The following is a 27,618-nucleotide window of genomic DNA, read 5'->3' on the forward strand; positions in this document are numbered from 1 at the left end:
TAAAGGATCAGTGGTTCAGCTACTCAACTTTTTCCATTTAGAAAAGGTTACATTCTTCGGTAAATATTACTCCTGATGATAATGTAATCAAAAAACGTATTGAAAATACTCCAATTTTTAAACTTTTTGCTTAAAATAATTCACGAAATTAAGAAAAAATATTCTAACACCGCAGATTTATAGCTCTGGTTTTTGCTGAATATTTGACGCACACCATCTGTAACTTGAACATTATAGCATTGTAAACGGATATATTATTTTCCACACAAAAGTAAAGAATAAACATATTAAAATACCTTACTTCAAAAACAGTACAATATATGTTGTGTAATAAATATTAACGCACTAAACTCGAAAAATAAATGGCGCTCGCTACAGTCATATCAGTCTCATTTAATTACAGATTTATTTCAATATATATTGCATTAACGTTTAATCTTTGTATACCAAATGTTTTCAGCCGATCATACAGGACAAAACCATTGGTGTTTATTAAATTTAAAAAAAAATGTTGTTTTGCAATTAAAAAAAAAAAAACAGAATATTTTGGAATAAGTAATTGGTGGCGTCCAGATTATTGTAAAATTTAGAGCTAGGGTGATTGTACAACAGAAGTTTTTGTAGATCAAAAATTATTTTTAAGAATTGTTTCAAATTGTCCAGTGACTAGCCCATACGCCATTTCGTATTTTCAGTTTTGTATGAACATAGGCGATCTGATGTACGTAAAGAATTGAAATCAAAATTTTTTGTAATAAACATGAATCAAAATGATGGGACTAGGCTAGAGTTGTTTTTTAATGAAATCAATACATGTTTTCGATGTTTCAATGTTCGCCGAAAAATCCATAGCTTGAAAAAAATAGTAAAGTGCGTGTTTATCTATACATATAAAATGCTTTGTCCTGAATGACTGACGGTTCAATGCCCAGCCTAAACCGCTGACCGTAGCAATTTGCCTGGGATAAGAGCATTATTAACGTACGCTTGCGAAATTTGCACAACAAATGCGTAGCTCGAGTTGGGAAATCACAAGACTACGTTAATAATGCGTTATCACGCGTAAATCATAGAAAACTTTATCTACATTTTATCTAATTAATAATTGAGAAAAATAGAAAATTAAAAAAGTTACTATAATAACTGAAATCATTACCGCACTAATGCAGGAATGAATTTATTATGACACTAGGGCTATTAGAACTATTTTTCCCACGCATACTGAGTGAGAAAAGTACTTCTTTCCCACGGGCGAATAGATAAATTATTCTCCAAACCAATGTGTTGCTTTAACATTCTATTGTGTTGAGTCATCTGGAATAAGACACCATTTGAGCACTAAAATATATATAAGAGAGATGCAGATCTTTTTTAAATTAACAATTATAATCTGTGATTGCTTGATCAATTCAAAGCTTGATCAGAAAGGGTGCTAGCTCGCAGGCTAGCACGTTAGATGATACATTATGTATGACAAATATATATATATATATATATATATATATATATATATATATATATATATATATATATATATATATATATATATATATATATATATAAATTGAGGCATATATTAAAATTTATTATCCATAATACCATGTTTTAACCACTCAGCTTTAAGTGTTTAGTAAAATTACGTAAATGATATTTAAAACAGAAATGCTCAATGTTAAATCATTATTATATGCCATCAAAGATTGAAACTAATTGACATATTGGAATAATCATTATTATATTATAAATCCATATTAATACGGGGAATGAAGCTGAAAATGGGGTACAACCTCCGAAATCCAAGTAACTGAATCGATTTTGTTGAAATTTTGGAAATAAGCTCTACTTACCATCCTATTCAAAATCTATATCATGCCGAAGGGCGCTTTTTATCCTAAAGGGGTGAAAACTACCCCTTATTGAAAAATGCAATAAAAATTAATAAAAAGTGTTTTAAGGGCTTTGTAAGAGTGGGGAATGATAAATCATGTTGAATATGAGTTGTGCCATGATTTATCATTACAAGTATAATTTTCGAAATGTTTCAACCCTTAATAATTACCATAAATTACGATGAAAAAAAACGGTTTTTCGACATTTTCACAAGATTTAATGCTTAAAACTCATTTAATTTTTTGAAGTTTTGTAATTAAGCTCTACAAACCATCTTCTTCAAAGTCTACCTTATTCCGATGTTTTTTTTCCAATTAAGGGAGAAAACTACCCCTTATTAGAAAAATGTAATAAAAACAATTCAAAAGTGTTTTATAAACTTTTGAGTTTTGCTGTGAATTTATGAGGCTGTGATATTTGTATATCTGTATTTTAGAGCGTGATAGATTTTTCATAGATATTGATCGTAAATTATAAAAGACGCATAGCACTCGATGTGGTAAGCACACAATAATATTCTAAAGACCAACATTATCACTCTATTGGTTCCTGAGTTAAAGGGTATATATATATATATATATATATATATATTATACCCTTTAACTCAGGAACCAATAGAGTGATAGTGTTGGTTTCTTGTTCAGTTCCTGAGTTAAAGGGTATATATATATATATATATATATATATATATATATATATATATATATATATATATATATATATATATATATATATATATATATATATATATATATATATATATATATATATATATATATATATATATTATACCCTTTAACTCAGGAACCAATAGAGTGATAATGTTGGTCTTTAGAATATTATTGTGTGCTTACCACATCGAGTGCTATGCGTCTTTTATAATTTACGAGCAATATCTATGAAAAATCTATCACGCTCTAAAATACAGATATACAAATATCACAGCCTCATAAATTCACAGCAAAACTCAAAAGTTTATAAAACACTTTTGAATTGTTTTTATTACATTTTTCTAATAAGGGTTAGTTTTCTCCCTTAATTGGAAAAAAAACATCGGAATAAGGTAGACTTTGAAGAAGATGGTTTGTAGAGCTTAATTACAAAACTTCAAAAAATTAAATGAGTTTTAAGCATTAAATCTTGTGAAAATGTCGAAAAATATATATATACATATACATGTATATATATATTATGGAATATGGGCGCTGTAAAAGTATACGAGCTGTACTCGTGGAGACGTTACACACACAATATTCATGTATACGTATACAACACCAATCCTAACACCCTTTTGTCTGACTCGCTACTATGTATACTCGCTACTACTTCTTTCTGTTTGACTCACTACTATGTATACTTGCTTGGAAATTGTTGAACTTTAAACCATTTAAAAAAAAAAAAAAAAAACTAGGCGGTCAAAAATTAAAAAAAAAATTTTTTTAGAATCGAAACAAATCAATTAATAGACTGTTAGTTTTTGGAAATTATCTGACAGTTAGTTTGTTTTTTATAAATTAATAACTGATACAAAAGTATAAAGAGTGTATACCATACATGTTAAATATCGACTTTTAATTAAAGTTATTTCGGATTCTAGACTGACAATCAGATTCAAATTTTAACGGTAATTGTATAATCATGTCTTTCGTAAGAACACAAAAATTTAGTATTTTCTGGCGCTAGTCAAATATTGCGACAACAACCTTAAGAATGTAATCGTTTTATTTTTTTGGAAAAAGATTTCAAACAAAAATTATTTTATTTTATAAGAAAACAGTTATTTATCAAAGTTATTTTATGATAGTTTACTTTTCGTTTTAAAGTTTTTCTTTACTTTATACTAGTTATATTGGAACTAGAAACTTAAAACATGTTCAATTGATCCCTCATGATCGATTTACTAATAAAAAGTTTTTATGCCCCACTTAATTTTTATTCGAAACAAAAGAGTAAATCCTCAACAAGTACATCCTGCGTGTTATTCTTGATTGATTGATTGATCAACTGCTCCTTAATATTTGCTCAATTTATTCAGATCTCTAGTGCATGGTCATTCATGATTTTGGATGTCGTATATTGCTCTGAATTTTGCCTCGCACCGCGATTTTTGTATTAAACAATCAAATAAAAAAAAACTTTACCCGTGCAACTGTAGACCCAAAGAAATAATCTGTCTCTAGTCTAACAGAGGCTTTAGTGACCCCCAAATGACGTTTGTCTATGATCTCACCCAATCATCAGAAAACACACACAACAGTATGCTGACTTTTGTAGCTTGTATTCCACTTTGGTTTAAATGTATAATCACATTCATTAATTATTCTGTTAATATTTATTGAATTAATTATTAAATTGACGATTTTATATAGAAAATAAACATACTTATACGTTGTGTACCAGTAAGCATGCTTTCAATAAAAATTATAATATAAAAAAAATAAAAAATAAAAACTACTTTCAACAACGTGATCTGCATTTATTAAATTTATATTTAAAATTAATTAATAATTATTAATTATAATCACTAAAAGTGCAACACAATTAAACATTATAGCATTACAGAACTTTTGAAAAATAAATTTCAATGATTTAAACCGCACAGAGCCAAATTTCGTAATCAACGGAACTAAACGAACAGGATCGAAAATTTGCTAACGTAATATTTTTTGCTTACATCTTTTGCCTCTTGATGAGAGAAATTCTCACTTTCTTACTTACTTTTCAAGCACTTTTTAAAGTGCTTGAAAAAAATATTTTTTTTAAAATTGTAGATCGGTTGAAACACTTACCAGTTAAAAAAAATTTATTTATATTTTTAATCGATCGTAAATAAACTGCTCAAAACGGGAGTTCAGACTTTTGAATAATCATTGCCTAAATACTTACGATAAAAACTCTTACCTAAGTTAGGATTCATGACAAAATCCATAGAGGCTCAATTTGTTTGATTAATAAAGTACATTTCATATGTATCTCAACTGTTATAGTGACGCTGGTGGTGGATCGCAACATTCATTAATCTCATACCATTTATAATTATTATCACATAATCAATTTGTTCTTTTTGACTTCGTGGTGTAGCACACTAAAATTCAAGCAGAAAGAAATAGTGATGTCATAGTGTAAGAGAGGTATTTCAAATTGGAACGACACTACTTTTGCTGCGTGTTCTGCAGTTTAAAATATGTACAAAAGTGCATATAAAACATAAGACTGAAAGCTGATACTGAGGCAATTATCATCTCGGCGGCTTCCACAATCGAGTTTCTAAAATGTTTCAGCGTATTTTCGAAGATACGCGTCAGTTCTTTGTTCCATCCAATAGGCAAAAAACCTGTTTATTTTGTAAATGTAAAAAATTAATGATACCCATGTTTATAAAATATGGTGTATACTTGGTGTATAAATTTACAATAAGTGAAATAACAAAGCGCTTCAAGCAGTGTTTATAACTAATTGGCACATTTTAAATCATCTGTCCAATAAGTAATAGTATTCAGTTACTGTAGTAAACTTTACACCATGACTAGTTGACTTCGCACTCGATGAAAATCCGCCCAGAAAAATTATTCTTTAACATATCCCGTATTCAGGTAATAAATTATTTTCGGACATATGCTTCTGCGAACTTTTTTACTTATTTTGAATTAAAGATCACGCATTTTAAATAATGCCGTACAATTTTAAACATCCTGTATTGAGCTAAAAAGAACAAAGTAAGTACCGGGTAAATCAGCATATATGGTACATCAAGTACCATATTGAATTACCAGTATTGAATTTAGTACTTTCATTGGATGTACATATATCCAATAGTAGGAGATTTTTAATAAAAAATAATAACAATAAACATAAAACTATATTTTTCAAATATATTATTTCTCTCATTTACTTGTAAAGCAATAAAGCAATAAATATTTCATGTTAAAACGAACCAATAAAGGTTAAAATTTATCTAAACGGTCAATTACAATTTTGAATTATTCAAAAATCTCCTACTATTTAAAAAATATTTGTATAAGGGTAAACCCTTATGTATGTAAACTCCGCCTGACGTGATCACGTGATGTACCAGTTATTCTGATTTACCCTGTATACCCACATTAACAACGTATTGATAGCCACACGCGAGCTATCATCATTTTTAGTATCGTCCTCTCTCTCTATATATATGTCACATAAAATATACATCATTAAATAATCAGAGCCGTTCTCTGAATATGCACTACTGGAAATCTCCATCGTGTATAGTAATATTTTAAATTACTTAATAAAGATAGAGACGAAAAATTAATAAGATAGGAAGGGAATGCAAAATTGAGCTGACGTCTTCAATGCGCATGATAATAACGACGGCAGTTAGATGATTGTGATATCATGAATCACATGTGATATGTGGCAAACACTACTTAATTATTTTGCCTTTGTTGATTTGTTGTTTAATATATTATTATTAAGAGACAAAATGACTGAATATTGTTTGTCATGCCACATATGAGCCAGGATACTACAATCATCAAGTTTTTGTTGATAAAATCATGCGCGTTGAAGACCTCAGCTCAATTTTGCGTTTCTTTACCTATCTTTTTATTATATCATGTATATATATATGAAATATACATAGTATATTAAGTTTAGTCCCAAGTTTGTAACGCTTAAAAATAATGAAGCTACGAAAAAAATTTTGGTATAGGTGTTCATAGAATCATCTGATTAGTCCATTTTCGGTTGTCCGTCCGCCCGTCTGTGAACATGATCTCACTCAAAAACGGAAAAAGATATCAAGCTGAAATTTATACAGCGCATTTAGGATGTAATAAGTGAGATCAATTGGGTCTTGGGTCCGTAGAATCAATCTGGTAAACCGTTAGAGATAGAACAAAAATTAAATGTAAAAAATGTTTATAAAACAATAAACAACTTTTAAACATTTTTTTATAAACTTCACTGTTTACTCACGAGGCCACACATTACATGCAAATTTTATAGTATGTATTAATATGGGATTATCAGTTATGTATGTGTGACATGTATAGGTATATGTGTAATGTGATGTAATACACAGTCTAGGCATGGTATTTCCACAATTAACTCAGTCAATTATTTGTTTTCACTTGTTTTTTAGTTAATCTTAAGCGAAATATTAAAATGAATGTTTCTTATACGATGGGGATTTTCAGTAGAGCTAATTGAGAGGACGACTATGATTAAAGGCGAGGTGAACTTTATTATCATTGAAGACTAATTGATGACATACGGAAGTGCTTATAATGAAAAATTTCAGACAGCCATGAAATTGAAGTCAAGATATTACTCTTGTACACCGTCATATAATAAAAAAAAGTTTGCGTATTAATACTTTCAGACCCATTTTTCTTATCAATCAGTATATATTCAAACGAGTCGACTATGTTTAAAGTTAAATAACACACTACGCATTCACTCTGTATTGCAATAATCTATAAAACATAACATGAAATGAATTTATTACGAGAAATATCATTGTTATATGGAATTTGTGGTTCATTGCTTTGTCATTATATTTTAAATTTTCGTATACTAAAGCGTAACTGAAGATATAATTTTCAAATTTATCTAAATTTCATTTAGAAGACGAGGAAACAAAATTCTATCAAAGTGAGCTTGTTTGACCAGCACTTAATCTGCCCCCAACCCCATCAAGCTTTCCTTTATTTGCTTTAGTTCTCCCATTTTTATCGAGGCGGAGAATAGATATATCATTCTGGCTTTGCGAGGATATTCTGCCAGAAGAGCTGTTTATTCTCCCTATAACAATCTGGTTGCAGGCTGTATTGTTCTCCAGCCTCACGAAGTTTCGATGTTTCCCCGTTATGCTGTGACCAGAAAGCATCTCAACCAACCATTGAAGATGGTTTCGATCGGTCCAAAATTTCGAGATGTCCAAACAAGGACAAGTTCTTCGCTTTTTACTTTACCAGAAATTTCACAGTGCCCCTTGGTATCTTTAGGTAGCCTCTTGGCTTTTGGTGAAGCTTTTTGATGGAATATATGGTTTTGAGAGATTCAAAATCACCGCTTTGTGCAAGACACTACTTTACGTTTAATCAAATAACGTTTCTAATAAACTAAAAATAAATATCAATTTATAAAAAAAAATTGAAATGTGAATTGAAAAAAAAGGAAAATAAAAGAAAAAAATATAATTGAAAATGAATGAACAGAACAAAAAAACAATTGTACACATGCTTATACTTAACAAAAGACAAAAAATTCGATTATATAATAAAAATTAACATACATAAATAAATATTTTTCCAAAAAAAAGAAAAAAAAAAAAAAACAACTACACACACAATAGCAAAACCAATAAAGTATTTCAAATAAAAACAGGAAAATATAATTGAAAGTGATTTAAAGCCCCTGACTTCAATTCAACAATAATGGTGAAGGTATGCGATGCCTGCCAGAAGAGTGTATTGTCAAATGCTGTATGAGTGGTATGATAAAAATAATCTACCTCATTTTGTTTGTTTTATCAAATATGTATTTACGTTTGAAACCATTGAATTGGTACATGATTTGGTTGGTTTTGGTACAATGATATATTATCATCAAATATTAAATTTTGTTTACATTGTTGTTTTCTTCATGGAATATGAATTCAATCAATTATTTTACCGAATAAAAAAACGAAAATATTTGCTAATCGTATTGTCAATTGACGCGATTTTTTTGATTCGACAGCTAAATACTTTGAATTGATTTAATGTCCTGGAGTTTTGAAATTGATATCATTGATATCATTTTCATTTTAAAATGCACCTTGGAGTTATAAAATGCGCTACAAAATGTAAATGTTATTGTCGGAGCATCTCAAAATATACAAGATCATCTATTTCAATTGAGTTCTTTAAAAAAGATTCGTGTGAAATTTTTGCCACTTGGAGAGAGAAATATAGGTAATTCCGATATCAGGTATTTTATTAACGAAAAATGCATTTCAATTGTATTTTTTTAATTGAAAATTTATTTAACAGATTTTTTAAATATTGAATATTGATGCAACGTACACAATTTTGGTATAGGTGTTCGTAAAATCACCTAATTAGTTTATGTACGGTTATCTGTCTGTCTGCCTGTCTGTCGTCTGTCGTCTGTCCATCTGTTACCATGATAACTCAAAAACGAAACAATATATCAACCTGAAATTTTTACAGCTTGCTCAGGACGAAAAAAGTTAGTTCGGGTTCGTAAATGAGCAATATAGGTCAATTGGGTCTTGGACCCTTCCGTAGGACCCATCTTGTAAACCGTTAGAGATAGAACAAAAGTTTAAATTTAAAAAGTGTTATAAAAAAATAAACAACTTTTGTTTGAAACATTTTTTGTTAACATCACTGTTTACCCACGAGGGTGCAAATTAGATGCAAATTTTATAGTATGTATTATATGGAAATATCAGTTATGAATATGTGGCTACCTAAATGTGGATATCTTTCTTTACTTACGTGTCATCAACATTGTCTATACAGAGTATTTCAATAATTAACTCAGTCAATTGTTTTTTTAAGATACCCTTATATGCATTTTTTTCCTACACCCCAATTTTTTCTGCGAGAACTATTTAATTCAGAATTTTACATTCTATTTGCCCGGTTTTTCCAAATTTTAGAATGCTAATGCCTCAATTCGGTAGATATTTATTTCTTTACACGCACATTCTATGTGAGCAATTTGAATGATAGGTTTTCGCTTGAAAGTCTTTTGATGATATTCACCCTCACTCTGCATATAGACCCATCCAAAAAAACTGAGCATTGACGGAAATAGTATTTATGGAATGATTAGATCTTTATTATCTCTATAAAATTAGCAAAAAACAAGAGTTAATTACTTAAAAATTAAAAATTTCTTCTATATTCGGAAAATAAAATATCGTAACATATTCGCTTCCCGTAAAATATATACAAATGTTAGAAATACCATAAATATATATTTGTTGAACGCCCATATATAGAAAGAACTAGTTTTAAAGTTTATACATTTATCCCACTTTTAAGAAATGTCGATAAACTTGTAACATTTATATTTAGAAATAGATAATAATAGACTATGATTTACTTGTTCTACATAATAAATACAGTGTACGTTAAGTATATAAATGGAATCCCCAGCAATTTATAAGTTATATGACCTAGTAAATACGATTTAAATAAAAGACTAAATAGATCTAGAATAACGAAAATGAGGACGATGTTATTGTTTATTCTCTCTATCACGCGATCGATAAAGGGTTGGATTTGCTAAATTTTATGACGTAATAAAAAATTTTTAAATATGATAATTTTCTACAGCTTTTATACACCCGATTGCTTCGATAGGCAATTTCAACTAAGTAAACAAACACTAATAATAATAATAAGCCTTGATCCCGATAAATGGGCAACGGCCTCTCCTTTCACAAAAGACAAAGTAAAGAAATAAGAATAATTGTAGGGAAATGCGAAGTTGTACGGGCTAATACAACAATTTTGCGAAGGTAATCACAATAAGGGCAGAATTGTTTGCCATTAGCAATTCTCCACCATGTATTTCCACCGAAGTTTTTAAACTCATCCGACCATCTTTTACGTTGTATCCCACAATTTCTATTGTTCAGTCTTGTTGCCCAGAATATAATTCGCTTTGCCCATCGATCGGTTTTTGATCGTAAAAAATGTCTCCTGCCCAGGTCCACTTTAGTTGTGTAGCAATAAATTTCGCTGAACGAATTTCTGTTTTTGAACGTATCTCCTTATTTCTAATTTTATCTCTCCGGGTAATATTGAGAATAAAGCGTTCCACTCTTCTCTGGCAGATATCCAGTTTATTACTAATCATGTCTGCTAGAGCCCAAGATTGACATCCATACGTTAAAACTGGTGTTATGCATGTATCAATTACCTGAGCTTCTTTTAGAGACCAGAATTTCGGCCAGGCTTTGGCGCAGCGATGTTGGATTTATTTGTTATAGCGATCTTTAAAAGACACAATTTGACCCAAGTACACGTAGTCTTCTACATAAACGATACAATTGTTTTCTACAGATATTGGTATCATTGGACCGTTGGTGATAATTTTTGATTTTGAATAGTTTATAGTGAAGCCCTTAGGTTTAAGATGGATGTTTAGTTGATTTTGCAGAATTAAATTGTTATTGTATGAATTGGTATCGTGCTCAGTCCTGCCCAATTTTGAAGACATATTCTAATGCACAATTGAATAGATCTGGGCTGATTTGATCTTCTTGTTTAACTCCCCGTTTTAACTCAAAAGAAATTCCCGACTTTTCTGTTTCGATATAGGCTTTGCCGCATATAAATTGTATGTATAAGTGTGATATACTTTGTACCAATACCAGCATGTTTTAAGTTTTCAATGATAATATGATGTTTTAAGCAATCAAAGGCTTTACTAAGGTATATAAAATCTATATAAATGGTTAGGTTGTATTTCCAACTTCTTTCTTTCACTTGGTTTATGGTAAAGATGTGATCAACAGTTGAAAAGTTTTTTCTAAAACCAGCTTGATTAGATGACTGGTATTCAGATAATACTCCAGAAATCTTTTTTGGATAATTTTAGAGAAAGTTCTATAGATGTTAGACATATTGGGCGATAATTATTTATATTTCTTTTATCCCCCTTTTTATGAATAAATTTTATTTTCGCAATAATCCATTGTTCTGGGATATTCTCGGATTCAATGACTAAATTGAAATTTTCTCAAGATATTGTACTAGAACATCGCATGCAAGTTTGATGTGCTTATTTGTAATTTTATATCTTCCACCTGTCTTATCTGTTTGTAATTTACTGACTACTGACGTAATTTCATCTTTTAAGATGCTTATGCCATCATCCAAGTCTCAACGAGTGAATCTGCGTATAGACAATACGTTTGAAAACCGTTATTCACATCAAATTTTTAAGTGGATATAAAAATTTATAGATATTTCCAAAATAAAAAAAAAATTAAATTTTTCGCTGTTTATATGTATACAGGGTGGACTATTTTTATATATTATGATTAATAGTTCCTTTTATAGTTAACCAATCAAAAAATTACTTGTAGGACAAAAGTTGTAAAGTTCGATTCAGATCATCAGGCTCTGACATCAGATTGGACCTAGTTTTCAAGATTATTTTAATAGTCAATCAAGATCCTAAAAGGTAAGAGATAGAGTAACACTTGAAAGTTTTCCTCATAAAAAACTAGTATTTTTAATTTAAAATATTTTTTTGAAAATCGTTAGTTTTCGGAGGAAATGCGACTTAAAAATATGTCATTACGGCATTTGATCGAAAGAAACTTTGCTAGCTATTGAAAAGTACTTTTGCACAAAAGTTTTCAAGGGCAGTCAATGTCATTCATCATGTAAATAACTGTTTAGCTTAAGTAAATTTTTAAGATCAATTGAAGATCAAGATCAAATGACCTTGAAACTAGAATTGTAGGGCAAAGTCATGGACACAGGCAAATGTCCTCTATTGCCCTTGACAACTATTGGCCAAAGTATTTTTCTGTATTTTTCTTTCGATTTAATGAAATAATGACATATTTTTAAGTCATATTACCTCCGAAAACTAACTATTTTAAATCAAACATATTTTAAATAAAGAATGTTAGTTTGTTTATGAGGATCCACTTACTAATTTAAAATGTTATTCTATCACTCAACTTTAAGGATCTAAATGGACTATCAAAGCGACCCGGAGAACTAGGTCCAATCAAATGCCAGAGCATGGTATTTTCCATCAAACTCTGCAACTTTTGTTTAAGTTACTTTTTAATTGTTTAACTACAAAACGAGCTATTATCCATAATATATTAAAATGTTCCAACCTATATTTATACAACTCTTTTGAATTTTTGCAAGGAATAACCTTCCAAAGAATAACAAACTTCCAATTAATTAAAAAATTTCAACAAAAAATTTAACATTAAAATAGATAATTTGAACCTATCAAAATATTTTCTTCCTAAATACTTTTTTGATAAAATTATTCTCATTTTTCTGAAAATACGTAAAACTAATATTTATAATAAACTCGATCGTTTAAAAGGCGAAGCTGATACTTTTAGAGGATTTGTTACTTTGCAGGGCACTTTTTTTGAAACAGTGGTTCAATCAATAATGATTAAACGAAAATCGTACAGTCATGTCTTGCATACCCTGCGTTTAAATAGATGGGCAAGCCAACACTTTTTTCTATGTTGACATCACTAACATTTAATGAAAATGAATTCGGTGTTACACCACCAATTTTAAGACGCAGATACTGAAGTAAGAATAAGCTATATAGCTTTTTATTAAATATTTTCGTGAAATTGCGATGAGTCAAATCGTGAATCGCTAGTTTTCAACCTTCGGACTAAAAAAAGGAATGTTATAAGTTTGACCGCTATGTGTGACTGTCTGTCTGTGTCGTTGTAGCATCTAAACGGATGAGTCTGTCTGTGTCGTTGTAGCATCTAAACGGATGAGTCTATTTTGATTTTTGGTTTCGTTTGCTAGGTAATTTATTGAAGAGTGTACTTAGAAATGTTTCAATTGCGAGTTTACGGTTCTATACTAAAAACAATCATAAACTAGACGATGATATTCAAAATCGGTTCAGTTTGGAGAAGGCTCTAAGGAAAAAAATAATTTAATGTACAGTGTTCTTAGATATGTTACAAGAGTCAGTTTAGGGTTCCGTACCCGAAAAGTTTGTCGGGGGTTTTTCAAATTTCGTAAATTTCACTTTTAATTAGGTAAGAATTAAAAACTGTTCGATCTGCTAAGATTCACGACTATAGTGGCATGCAACAACTTCTTTAACAAATCGGATCAAATAAAAATGTGTTTATGTAAACTCACTTATTAGATTCACAGGTTTTTAGAGGATTTTTCTCAAATATGAAGACATTTTGAAAATATTGTACTAAAAAATTTAAAAAAAAAGATCTTGCTAATTTTAAGAAGCTGAATAAACTCCTTTAAATGATTCATAAAAAAAATTTCAGTGAGAAAATTTTGAATATACATCGATCGACTGCTCTAATACAAAGATGTCTTGATAAGGCTTGTATTGCATATAATTGAAAAGTAAATAATATTAGGGAAAATAACTTTCTAGGAATCACTCAATATATTCTTCAACTTCAAGAGTACAAAAAGGTAATAGTAAATGCTTATATAATGTATGAATAAATAAATCATAGCATAGAATGTTTGATATCAGAAAAAATTGATAAAGTGTTGCATGTGTCCTTAAAGGATTCTGTACTTAAATTGTAAGTAAAGTATCTTTACAAATAAGAATTTTACAATAAAATGGAACAGTAGCTTTGAGTATTGTGCTTTTGAGGTTACCATATAGGCTTTTATACATTTTAAATGCTCGATTTTTGAAAATTACCATTAAAAATATTTGGGGGACGACCTTATCTTGAGTAAACCTTTCGTATCCATTGAGCTCTTGTCAGCGCCTACTCTTAATATCTGCCCAGCAACTTTCAGCTCTGAGCAGTTAATACTGATGAATCAATCACGTTCGGTTCTCCACACTCATTGAAAATATTATTATTGGAGCTAACCGAAATGCTCATTTATTAAACATTACTTACCCATTACCGAATACTTGAAGATTTCGAATGGTAATTCAAATGCAAATTTTATTAAGGTAGTGAATGGTAGGGTTAGGTAAGAGTGGTTGTCCTGAGAAGAAACAAAATAAGACCATAAGGTCCGTTGTGATATCACAAAAGAAGGGAAAACACCTTGGAAAAGTAATAAGTACAGCGAATGGCAATAGGGTGAAACTACGATTTTGATGACTGGTAGTTTTTAAGCATATCCAAGCGTCAGGGCTCAAGCCCATGAAGATGCATAACAGATTGATTTAAGATATTTGCAAAGAATAGTGATTTTCACTTAAAAAAATGATTCTTTTTTGTTTCGGACTGTTTTTAATCAAGTAAAAATATATATTATATCTTCTATCCTTGCCAAAAAGTCCGAAACAATAGCAAATCGATGAAAAAGTCTATTGGAAATTGATTAATGCTTTTTCAAAGAATGGAAATTGTTGCAATTGAATTGAAAATTTCTTACAAGTGTAATTAAAAAAAGTCATAAAAAATAACGCTCCAAACAAATTGGATATATGTTCGGTATATAAAACTGGAAATTCATCCATAATTCCTTTAAAGTCATTGAGTATTATTACATATATTATACGGAACACTAGAAAAATCTATATAAATTCTGATTTTCAGATGAATATTTTTCGCGCACTATAAAAATAAATTTAAAATTGTATTTATTTACAATAAAAAATATAAATCATTTAATGCAATCGACACGATTCCAATGTAAATAAAATATATATCTCAACCAGTCAAACCCAATACTATCACCACCACCCTTTGTAACATCCCCAATGTTGTGAATACCAGGTACATTACGGTATCTACCGTAGATCGACATTATCCTCTGGAGGATGAATTACTGCTACTACTTCTACCATCATCATACTCTTCCATATTTGTTTGTTTATTTGTTGGGATTTTTTGTGTGTATACCGCACCGTGTTTCAATACTTAAAGAGTGGGTGGGTAACATCTACTATCTAAACACTAAATTTCTACGTTTATATTTTTTCCCGACCATCATCACCTTTAACACCCCTTCCGGTACCAACGATGTATTTGAAAAACTGTATCTATCTGATGCGATAGCCTCGCTCTATTTCAGTGATAAATTAACTTAAATGTTTAAACGCGACTGTTGAATATATGTGAATATTACAATAAAAAGCACTTCTGGTAAAAATTATTTTGTAAATGAAAATCTATATATTGACAATTAATAATACAAAACAATTTGGGTAGGTAATTGTCGGACAAATTAATGTCAGATGCCTTGTCTGACAAATTAATGACAGATGATCACATCTATTTCAAGTCATTATTGTTATTATTCAGAAACTTCCTGAAACAAAAAGAAAAAATTAGTAGTTTTATCATAGATAGAATTTTGAAAAATGACCATGGGATCTGGTCTGTAAAAAGAGTGATAGTTAGGACTTTGGTCAAGTGACACATTTAAGTTGCTCTGGATCAAAAAAAACATTATTATATAAACACCTGTGGGTGCCATCTGATTGCTCACTGCCGAAAAAATCTAGACCATTAAAATTCCACACATTTACAAATAAACATATGATTTTGCATTTAAGGTAATACGAGCGCCAAGGCATATTTAGACATTGTAGTTTAGACTTATTTTCAACTTTGATGATGAATTTTTTCATAACTTAATGAATGTAAACAAAAAATAAAAATACAATTTTTCGATAATTGCCTTGGTTTTCGAAAAATCGAAAGGAAAATAATTAAATAAAATTCTCAATTTTCGATATTTCGAAAATTACTCGATATCGAAAAATTTTTGCTTTACTTTTAGTCTTATATTGTCAAGTCTACATAATTCACCATCAAAATTGAAAATACAAATTTTTTTCATTTGAGCCCCAACTACCGTGCTTATACATTCTGATTCAGTCAAGCACAACAGTTTTTTTTTTTTAAATAATTTTTTTTATTGTGTTTATTTAAAGTCACTCTTACAACCCAGGTCCTTGGCGACTGCACTTGAATACAATGTTTGGATAAACTTATAGGTATACAAATTACAGGCGAGAACATTTGGTTTTACAGATATACCTAAGTTACTGTTTACAAATTAGCAGAGTAGTTTCATCGATTTTAACAATTTGATCGTTTGGAGAGTATGACGTTCTTCGTTGAGTGTAGTTGAAACGTCGGTTGGAATTCCGTGTTGACTTTTGAGTTTGGTTTCTTTTTTTTAATTTGCAGCGACTAGTTTTGGAGAAATCTATGAAAACATATCATCCATCTACCGTTATCCCATAATACCAATGTATATGCCTACTGTGGAAGTCTTTTATTTATTTAAATAATGGGGCAATACCCTCCTAAAATTTTCAGAATTGATTTAGACTTAGTCCAACTTCATATAAAATAATCTTGAGCATAATTTTCTTTCAAAATTTTTCGAAAATCTAGAATACGTATTTGTTTATTATACCTTATGATTCTTTTTTAAATAACAACCTACATTTTAAAAATAACAACTCTCAGGAGTAAATAAGTGAAATAATTTAATTTTGACTTTTTTTTTTAATTATCATTAAACACATTGCCACCTTTGTTTTCCTAAACAGCCTATTTTATCATCATCCAATCAAAAATAGTCAAATCTATTGACTATATTTCATACATAAGTTTTATGCTAATTTTAACAGACACGAATAGTTATATCTGACATTCAAATAGTCAATTAAATTATGGCCATATTAACAGAATGGCACCGAAAAGATAATTCATCTACAATAAAAACATTTTTTTGATATTCTTTAACACAGTACGTCGCTTGAAGTACAACAACATATCTCAATTCATTGAACACCCACACTCGGGTCCCTGACTGCAGATGCAAGTGGAAAATAAGTGACTGAAGGTAATCATTAATTTCTGTGAACAAAGTGGAGTTAGCAATCAAGATTGGTAATGGGCTTAATCAAATGAATTCAAAGATGTTTAAAGCATATAGTCCTATTCCTTTGATCAAGATGTAAAAATGGGTTTCTTTTTCCAAATTAATTTTTAATATTTTCACCCAAATCATTCGAGAAGAATAAAGAGTAAATTTAATTTAAGAAATTTTCAAAGATAGCATCGATAAGGAAAAGCAAGTGAAAACTAACAATTCTTGAAGCAATTGACTGAGTTAACTGTTGAAATACCCTGTATAGAAAGTATTGAATTTCAGTGATTGAATTATTTTTTTTATAAGTTAGAAAAAACAAACACAATTATGGCGTAATTTATTTGGTTTCGAAAATTTCGAAAATTTTCGAAAGTATCTTTTACAATTTATTATCATTTTTCGGAAATATTCCACAAGACCACTAAGCCTGACTTTTTTCGAACTTACTCTCACTTTTTACGTCCTGAGCACACTATAAAAATTTCAACTTGATATCTCTTTTCGTTTTTGAGTTTTCGTGTTGACAGATACACAGATAGATAGCTAGTCAGACGAATAGGCAAACAGACAGACAACCGTCATGGACTAAATAGGTGATTTTATGGTCACCTATACCAAAATTTTGTTCGTAAAATTACTATTTTTAAGCATTACAAACTTGGGTTAAACTTACTATACCTTGATATACTGAGTGGACCATTTGAATCTATAATGGTTAATAGCTTGTTTTGTAGCTAACCAATAAAAAATAGCTTAAAAAAAGTTGTGAAATGTGATGGGGGACATCATATAGTAGATTGAATCTAGCTTTTCGAGTTTATTTAATTGCCAATTTAGATCCTAAATGGTAAGAGATAGAATAACACTTTACATTAGAAAGTTGATCCTCATAAAAAGCTAACAATTTTTGGTAAAATTTTTTTTCGAAAATCATCAGCTTTCGGAGGAAATGCGATTTCAAAATATGCCATGATTGCATTTAATCGCAAAAAAATTCTTTTATCGAAAATCGTAGGGAAAAAGGCGAATGTCCTCTATTGTTCTTGAAAACTTTTGGCTAAAACATTTTTCTTTATCTTGGGTGTTTTTTTTCGAGTAACTGCAATAATGACATACTTTGAAGTCGAATTTCCTCCGAAAGCTTACAATTTCCGAAAAATGTTTTTATCAAAAAATGAGTTTTAACTATAGAAGTATAATATATCTTCGAAAGTTGAAGTAATATTTGAATATATACCATGGAAAAATAAATATATACCTGAAGTATCATGGAAGGTATAATTATTCAAGAATATACCTTGTAATATTTAATTGTTTAATGTAGGAATTACTTTTACAGGAGTGATTCCATTTTTAGAGATACCCAGTAGTTATAACCGGAGAGTAGTAACCAAATATATTTATATAGTAATATTATTAAGTGTGATACAACCTCGTTTTCACATAATTGGATAATTTATGCACTTTAATGGCTATTTCATACAGCACTAGTACTCTATCCCATATTTAAATACTTATCATTTGTACAGGTGATTAACGTAATAATTGAAACGTTGGCTCTTCTCAAAATTATATTCATCATTTGTTTTGCAATATCATTAACGTGTGTATCATGCTTATACAATTTATTCGTGATGTATTAAAGTAATATGGACTTAATTTGAATTCAGTAAAAATTTTGTGAAATTCAGGGGAAATTTTCGAACAAAAATTTTGTTTGTTATTTTATAAAGAATAACGTTTCTATAACACTTTGCCTCTGTATCTTACCAGAAAAATCTTAACCACAAACATGATATATCTCCTTACCTCTTGCGTTATGTAATACCTAAGAATGTATGAAATTTTGCTTTCCACATTAAGAAATATCACTTTGTTGAATGCTCAAAACGGCCAACTGTATTCTGGCATTCCATTTTTATACCATGCATAATATGCAATATATCATAGTATATAAGTTTAGTCCAAAGTTTCTAACGCTTAAACATATTGATGTTACCAACAAAAATTTGGTATGAAGTTCATAAAATCACCTAATTTTTCCATTTCTGGTTGTCTGCCCGTCTGTCTGCCCGTAAGCAATATAACTTAAAAACGAAAAGAAATATCAAGCTGTAATTTTTATAGCGTTATTAAGACGTAAAAAGTAACGTCGAGTTCGTAAATGGTAAATTTGGTCTCGTAGGATCCATCTTTCAAACAATAGATTCAAACCCTTTTGTTTTAAACTTCTAGGCGGTTTACTTTTGTGATGCCAATGACTTTCTTTTAACACGTACAGTAGTTACAAACTCTAGGCTGTCATACAATCGAGCGATGATTAAAACCTTAAATTTCTTTTATCAAATTTAGCTTCATCAATCACTCCAAATACAGATTTTGTATATTTAAGTTTTAAAAAGCAATTTTTTAAAACTAAAAACCTTTTAACCACCCTTTAACTAAGTTGAGAGTTCATTTTATGTGTTGAGACATTATGCAAAATTTACATGTTGTATCCATGATATAACCCAACAGGAAGTATTAATAGTACAGGATAAAGCGGCTCACGGCAATGCAAAATTTATGACGAAATGTTTCTATTGAATTTTTTTAAGATGTCAAGCAGCTCATATAAACCCATCTGAAAAGTGGTCAGGTTACTCTCCTTACCTTTGTGAAGGGAGGGCAAATACATTTCCAATCGGCTAATCCGATCGACCAAATTTTTTGAGTGATTTTTGCCTAAATTTAGCCATTTCCGAGATCTTTTTAATTACATTTAAAAAAATTTTGCCTGTTAATTGCTAAAAGGAAAAAATTTGAAATAAGCTGAAGCTAGGAAGTATGATCTACATAGTAAAAAAACGAATTTTTGAATATAGCCACAGTTTTCTGAATATTAAATATTCAGCTTTCACAACTAATACAAATGCATAGTAATTCCAAAACTGAATATCTGACATTTCCGAGAGTATAAAAATAAGTATGCGTATAATATTTTCGTTTTACCCTGTTGATGGTACCTTCCCAGTTTCATGTCATTTCAAGGTTTGTACAACCTAGAATTAATTAGCAAAAAATAGATTTTGTTTAAACTTTTGATTCATCGGACACAAAGTGAATTTGCACTCCTCCCCAAAGAGGTGAGCGTAAGCAAACCAATTTGAACGCAACGTAGAAACTTGGATTTTCGAGTACTTCAATAATCCTTTAAAAAACCCCAACGTGCTATATTATGTTACATTTTATAAGACTTACCTTCCTTGAAATTTCAACAAGAACAATGGGTCTTTGTGTGAAATTAATTTTTTGATAACATCAGTAACTACGAAAATATGAAGGATATAAATGTGCAAATAAAAGGAAAGGAGAACAACACTTGGTGACGTCTTAAAAAAAGTTGTTTTGCAAGAATAAGATAAGATGAAAAGTATTTCATTGCTTATATCTTTAATGCTAATCAATCAATTTTAATTTTAATTTCAGATCTTGTCATATTTTCAGGACAAAGACCTATTGCGTAAGTAATATTTAATATTTTTCAAAATTACTGTATATTAACCACGTTTACTAAATTTGGGTCCGAAAAAAAACACATACTAGAGGAAAAATTAGATTCCGTAAATTCGGCAGATTCTCTAATAGGCAGATAAAACCAATTGCAATATTTCTCTTCATTAGAGTGTTTTAGAAAATCGTTTTTAATCAAAGCAAAATTGTTGATGTCAATGTTGTATAATTAAAAAAAAAAAAGAAAAGAAAATTATTAGTAAATAAATACTAGTTCCAAATTTTTGATCTACGGATTCCATGAATGATAATTAATAAAAAACAATTAGTGCTTATTATAAACTGTATATCTTCATATGTATTCTTCCGTTCAATGTTACCAATTCTACCAAAATAATAAAGTTAATTTTCATTATGTGAAAATTGTTTTTTTTATTTTTTTAAATTAATTAAATTTTAACTTTGTACATAAAAAATATTTATTCCATAACCCATAATATATTTATAACAAACATATAAAACGTATACATTATAAATATTTAATAGAATTTTAAAATATTATGTAGAAACTTTTTCTACATCCTGTTTTGAAGTGTTTCATCCTTAATAGGAGAGAGAAAATAATAGTGCACAGCAATGAATACAAAGAAAGGAAAATTTATATGGTACATAATAATATGCATACCAACTATAAAAGTATATAACATTTATAGGTTATACACAATTATCTGTCAAACTATTTTATTGTATACGGAGAGAGAAACAGCAACATTATTGTTTTATTTCATATGTGAATGGTGAAAATTTTATTATTATAATTTAGACATAAATTCAATTAATTATCATACATATATGACTTTATCATACTTGACTCACTTTATCTATGTCTAACATGATTGTCATCGTATTTCATGTTGGAGATTTTAAAATAAGACTAAATTGCGTACAAATATTATGATCTTAGGTTAGGTTAAAGTTGGTTGAAGCGAGCCATTACCCGTACACATAATAGCATTTATTTTTATCGATTGGGGTTCTGTAAATCAATTTTACACAGAATTTGCTGCAAGCAAAATACTACTTGATGTTTTTATACGATGTATGTATAAAATTTATCATAGTATATTAAGTTCAGTCCCAAGTTTGTAACACTTAAAATATATTGATGCTACGAGCAAAATTTTGGTATAGGTGTTCATCCCCTTATTAGGCCATTTTCAGGTGTCGGTCCGTCTGTCCGTCTGTCTGTCAACACGATAACTCAAAAACGAAAAATGATATCAAGCTGAAATTTTTACATCGTGCTAAGGACATAAACAGTGAGGTCGAGTTCGTAAATGAGCAACATAAGTCAATTGGGTCTTGTAAATCGTAGGACCCATCTTGTAAACCGTTAGAGATAGAACAAAAGTTGGAATGTAAATAATGTTCCTTATAACAAGTGAAAACAAACAATTGACTGAGTTACTTGTTGAAATACCATGTATAGACAGTGTTGATGACGTAGTCATTTGTTTTTTGACGTCGCGTAAATAAAAAAAGATATCCACTCTTAAATGGCCACACACATAACTGATTTTCTCATATTAATACGTACTATAAAATTGGCACCTAATTAGCGCCCTCGTGGGTAAACAGTGATGTATACAAAAAAATGTTTCAGACAAAAGTTGTTTACATTTTTGTTCTATCTCTAGCGGTTTACAAGATGGGTCCTACGGACCCAAGACCCAATTGACCTATATTGCTCATTTACGAACTCCACCTCACTTTTTACGTTCTGAGTACGCTTTAAAGATTTCAGCTTGATATCTCATTTCGTTTTTGAGTTATCGTGTTGACAGACAGGCGGACAGACAACCGGAAATGGACTAATTAGGTGATTCTATGAACACCTATACCAAAATTTTTTTCGTAGCACTAATATTTTTAAGCGTTACAAACTTGGAACGAAACTAAATATACTATGTAAATTTCATATATACATGGTATAAAAAAATAAATTACTTTTGTTTGAGATATTTTTTTGTAAATATAACTGTTTACCCCCGAGGGTACATATATTATAGGGTATTATATGGGAATATTAGTTACATGTATGTGGATATCTAAAAGTGGATATCTTTCTTTACTTATGGGTCATCAAAAAACAAACGATAGTGTAATCAACACTGTCTATACATGGTATTTGAACAATTAACTCAGTAAATTGTTTGTTTTCACTTATTTTAGTGTTGAATAATGTAGAATACATAGACATAGACATCATATTTCACGTCAACTTAATAATGCCCTTGTAATAATACGCACCATATTAATTGTAGATTATAATAAAATAATATCTTGTATACTAATATAGAATATATTTTGTGTCCTGGAATATGTCTATAATCAAATTAATGTTACTTTCTAAAACGTTATTATCACTATTTTCTAAATAAACGTGACCTTCTAAAAAGGTGATTATGAGATTTTATAATTACAATAAATTTATTATTTATGTCAGGTATATAAATTTTATGTTTTGGAGTAAGTTTTTCAAGTAAAGTACTTTCAAAATAATATTTTTGAAGATAAAAATTTTATTTCTACTATAAGAGTTTTGAACCATGCACAATGAACGCCCAAATACTACCATTTCATTTATTTACTTTTAGACTTTTTTGGAAAAAAGCTATTTTGGATTAAAAATTTCTATACAAAGGGTGGTTTCTCATAGATTCCAAAATAGTACCCACAAAAATAAAAAACAAAATTTTCTGATGTAATTTTCATTAAAAAGAAATGCAAAAAAAGTCAAGAAGATTATTACCGTGTAAAAATTCGATTTAACATAAATCGAAAGATTCGATTTAAAGATTAAAAAAGTCATTATTTGGACAACTTGACTTGAAGTAGCATTGCCTATATAGTTGGAACCTTAAATTGAGAGATGATCATAGTTGGAATATGGTATTTGATTGAAGAATCAATTTTATCAATTGAATATTGTATTGTTGATGGAATCAATTACTTTAAAACGTTGTCTGGTTGAAAATGCATTAAAATATTTGTTTCATAAAATTGCTATTACCTAAATTTACTTCTCATAATAGCGACGACAAAATTGTAATAATTGAACAAAAGTTTAAAAATAATAAGTGAAAACAAACAATTGACAGAGTTAATTGTTGAAATACCATGTATAGACAGTGTTGATTACTCAATCACATTACACATACATACATGTCATACACATATAACTGATACACGCATATAATACTATACAATTTGCACTCTCTCGGGTAAACAGTGATGTTAACGAAAAAATGTTTCAAACAGAAATTGTTTATTTTTTTATAAGGAACATTTTAAACTTTTGTTTTATATCTAACAGTTTACAAGATAGATCCCACTGACCTTTGTTGCAATTGACCTATGTTGCTCGTTTACGAACTTGACCTCACTTTTACCTCACCTCAGCACGCTATAAAATTTCAGCTTGATATCTCATTTCGTTTTTAAGTAATCGTGATGACAGACGGACAGACGACAGACGACAGACGACAGTCGACAGACAGACAGACAACCGGAAATGGACTAATTATGTGATTTTATGAACACCTATACCAAAATTTTGTTCATAGCATCAATATTTTTAAGCGTTACAAACTTGAGACTAAACTAAGTATACCTTGGTATGCTTCATATACATGGTATAAAAACATACTTACAAAAACCAAACCGAACTTGATCTTGCTATAACAAAACCATATGGTTTATTGACATACCCTTATATCGTTAATTCAAATTAAAGTATTTTCAACTTCATTTCTAGAAGCGAAACTATACTAAACATTTGTTTTTGTGTATAGGTTTTCTTTTTTCTAACTTATAAATGTACTATAGTTATTTGATAAATCTTTATATATGCAGCTTTATAAATATCTATTTTAACAGTTAAAGAAGCCATTACTTTATAACTTGCATCCTGAGTTACACTTTACGAGCAAAACATAACTTTTTATGGAAAAATGTTTTTAATTTAATATTAAGACATGTGTGTGGAGAGCTAACAAAAACAAGAATGATCTAATCACGAAATTAAATTAATTTCCCACTTATAGGTTTGCTAATCTTCAAACTTAGCTTTATTGAACAGCTTGTATTCATAAGTTTGATATTATACGAGAATAATGGTATTTTGTTCTTGTTCAAAATTGGTCCAATTTGATCCGACCTCCTCGCTAACAGAACTGATTTCTGCAATTATATTTCAAAAAGCATTAAAGTAACTTTTTATATTAACATATTTTTGCAGTATTAAATCGACTTAGATTAACATACCTTTTAAATTTTGCCAGTGTTTCAACCCCCCCCCCCCTATCTCCGCCCTGATTGTAGATGTAGATATTTTAGAAGTGTCTAATAATTAGATGCATCTAATCGGGGGGAAATTTGACCTTCGTCATGAAGCTTTGCTGCATTTAGCGAAGCTTTTTTTAAAATTAAAACGTAAAAATAAATAGTCAATGAAAAAAAAAATTGCACGTATAAAGAATTGACCTAATTCCCGTTGGCTCTCACTGAAATATATTAATATTATGCGCCGCGATACAGAAGATAATGATATTATGAGAAGCTGAGCCAAAATGAAAGTCGTTGTAGCAACTATTAAAAAACAAAAATGAAGAAGAGTAGGTTTTGTTTCATACTTATTTGGTAATGAATGATCTCTATGCGATTCTGTCTGTGCTCGTGCATTCGAAGGTCTTATATCAGAAAATAATGATAAGCTCAGGAGCAGGCCTGTCTCATTAAATGAGCTAATCAAAATCCCTAAATAATTATCATCACTAATATATTAATGTCTACTGGTCAGAATTTAATTATCCAAACTTCAATTTCAATTTTGTAATAATAATATCGCCATTTTTCGTCGTCTTTACTAAACTCCTTCCATACAAAATATTGCTTACTTACACAGTTGTGGAGTAAATTATAAACATATAAAACTACCGTTTGTTATATTATGTGTAAATGTAAAATTATTAATCAAAATCAAAACATTTCAAGGTGAGTTGACATGTAGACGTGTAGTAGACCCCTTGATAACCAGTCTGGTACTCATTTAAACGCAGTGTAAGCATCAGTTTTTGTTTACTCATAGCTCATGATAAAAACTTGACTTTCTACACTTATTGTACAAACTACTATTATTTGAGTTCATATGTGAATTGAACGTTTATCAGAGCAGTCAGTCAGTAATAATACTCATATAAGATAATGAGTACAAATATGATGCTGATGATGAGCATTATGATTGTTTATGAAATTTAATTATTTGAACAGTTATCTTCAACTTCATATAAGCTTTACTAACACTATAACTGCTATAAAACTTTTTAATTACAGTAATACCATCAAACGATACAAGTACAAGAGTTTTATACTTGTAGCTGTAGTTAGTTGCTCAATAACTAGGGTACGATGTAGTACCTAGAGTACAATATACCTTGAATTATTTGCATATTAACAGATAATATCCTGATCTAATACAATATATCTCTTTACTGGACAGCATAGCCTTTGTATTGAAATGAGGGTGTTTTATTAGAATGTAGATGGGATAAGCACTGGTTGTCAATCTGGTTTTGTTTACGACTTTTTAACATAACATTAAGGTTGGAGGTGGTAGAGTTTCCAATATGCCTTGTAATTTTGTGTACCTTCATTCTATAATGTACGATTGATGCAAGGTAATGTATAAGCAATATATTCCAGTTTTATTAAACATTACTGATATGCTTTAATAAGTACAGGTAAGCAAAGTATGCGTGGTAAAAAGTTTTATTAAAAATACCATTTGCTGTTACTAGACACTCAGAGTAGTGGATGCCTGTATTAGAAACGTTTTCTTGACCTACAATTCGCGGGGGTTATCTTAGATACATTTTGATGTGTTATATGATATTTTTTTATTTCGTAACATGGAACAAACATCATGTACAATGGATCTTACGTTTTTATCGATAGACGTTTAATATTTAGTTTCCTAAAAAATACATAGCGCGAAGGCAGTAAAATGCTATAAGGAGAGATTTTCTTTATAATATTTTAATGCATGTTTATAAAAATCACATAAAAAAAATTGATTCTACGTATCACATCTTCCCCTATATATCTATTACACACGTACACACTTTATACACATTTTAATCGAACATGATGTTTTTCGAACTATTTATTATTATTCTTGTTTTTTGTTTAGAAACATTTTTGAGTTAAATATAAAATAGTGAAAACATGTTTTTTTTAAGATTCTAAAATTAGTTCATTAGATCTAACTATCAAATTTCAGTCAATAGTCCGCCTCCCTTAAGTTCAACTTTACCTACATCCCGTTGGAAAATCAGACGACATTCGGGGATGGAGTTCGCTGTGCTCCTTTAAAGAATGAAATAAAAGAGTGATACAGTAAACTTCTGTCTCAAATCATGAGCACATATATCAATTTGTACATTCCTACCTTAAATAATGACAAAGTTTCATGCAAACTTTCACCCCCAATTTTAGCGCCTTGAAGAATGAATTTTTTGGAAATAGTAAGTTATACAGTAAACTTTTGTTTTGGATCATGAGCTCAAATATCAGTTTTTGCACTTTTAACTTCAAA

The sequence above is a fragment of the Chrysoperla carnea genome, chromosome 1 (genome assembly GCF_905475395.1).
Source record: "Chrysoperla carnea chromosome 1, inChrCarn1.1, whole genome shotgun sequence".
Classification (NCBI taxonomy): domain Eukaryota; kingdom Metazoa; phylum Arthropoda; class Insecta; order Neuroptera; family Chrysopidae; genus Chrysoperla; species Chrysoperla carnea.